This window comes from Haplochromis burtoni, unplaced genomic scaffold, assembly GCF_018398535.1.
Source record: "Haplochromis burtoni strain Fernald_Lab_line unplaced genomic scaffold, NCSU_Asbu1 Contig_1329, whole genome shotgun sequence".
Lineage (NCBI taxonomy): Eukaryota > Metazoa > Chordata > Actinopteri > Cichliformes > Cichlidae > Haplochromis > Haplochromis burtoni.
In genome coordinates this window covers 39,995-41,678 of record NW_024583690.1, presented here as the reverse complement: position 1 = coordinate 41,678, position 1,684 = coordinate 39,995, and positions in this window count along the sequence as shown.

The following is a 1,684-nucleotide window of genomic DNA, read 5'->3' as shown; positions in this document are numbered from 1 at the left end:
AAACAAAAAAAACCAACACCCTACTTGGTATGTAGATGAATAGAGATACTTCACAGACACAAGGCTAAAGGTCATTTTACAGCAGGATATAAGAGCTGGTTTTGATATAAACCAGGCTTAGGGAATTTCAGGCCACAAGAACTGGTTTCCTACAGCTGTGTCCTTGAGCACAGCTGATTTGACTGGCTAAATTACCCCCTCAACATGTCTTGAAGTTCTCCAGAGGCCTGGTAATGAACTAATCATCGATTCAGGTGTGTTGGCCCAGGGTGAGATGTAAAACCTGCAGGAGTTCCTTACCCCTGATAGAAAGGGAATGTTGGCATGGTTCATATACCAGGCAGCAGGCTGTGGTATTTGTAGAGAAGGTAAAACAATCACAGATGGGGTTAAATGATGCAGAAGTTCACATGATAAATTCAGTTTAATGCTATTATTTAGAACTGAGTAAGCACTGAAAAGGTCCAGTGGACCAGCTGGTGTGGTTCTTCTAATCAATTAGTCTTGCAGGAAACAGGCCTGGAAGATTTTAGATATGGAAAACTTTTCTTTTGGATAAAAAAGATTATTTTGAATAAAACTTAAAGAACCCAGATTTAAACTGAGGAACTCTCCATAATGAGGATATCTATGACATCTGTCTTCATCTAACCTGAGTGAATTTGGAGATCTCGAGCGTCTCATCCTTTTCACAGGGCTGTTGAGGTTCATCAAATGACTGTGACTATCAGCCTCAAGGCAAGAAGATGAAGAGTAGGAATCACTACTGTCAGGAAGTGGAGGCTATAATTCACACAGGCTCACTAAAATGGGACACTAGAAGATTGGAAAAAATATTGTCTGGTTTTAATGAGTTTCCAGTTTTCTGCAAAATTTGGATAGGAGGTCATGGCTCCACCCTGACCTGCATCATCAGTTCGGGCTGGTGGTGGAGTGGTGTGACACATTTTCCATTTTTTGCACACTCTGCCTGAGTCTTGTTGCTGAGCATATCCATCTTTTTATGACAACACATCATGTCACAAAGCTGAAATCATTCCAAACCAGTTGCCTCAATCCAACAGAGCACCTTTGGGATCGTCATGGAACGAGAGATTTAGTCACTTAGTAGTTTGATATCAACAGATTTAAAGAGGGTAAAGAAACTATCAAAAGTAGAATTGAGGATTGACCCTTTAAATTATAATTATGAATTTATTTTTATTTTCGTGACAACAGCTGTGTGCAGATCAACAATGGATCATATATCGAGTGCGGGAGAGAGTATGAGCGTGCAGTGTTTAAAGCGTGGAAGTACTGACCTTACTTTGAGTTTGATTCCATAAAAAGTGACAAAAACATTAGCGTCCGTTGTGCGTGGGAAGAAAACTTCTTTTTACAGCGAAAAAAACCCTAAACTTCCAAGCAAGCACCGAGTGCGCAACGACGTAATGGGAAACTCACAGAGAAACTCGCGGATTCTTCCACTGACCGCTGCGGCACACCTGCACCAGGGTAAACCTCCGCCTACCCACTCCTGCTTTACAGGTGAAAATAGAGCAACAGGACCGCTAGTCTTTGATTTTATTTATTTTCTGCTGTGTTTTACTTGCATCTATTTGAAAGAGTGAGTGTAAATTTTATGTGCTGGAATGTGCAGAAAATAGGTTTAAATGTTAAACTAATTTCTTCCAGTCAGAGAATG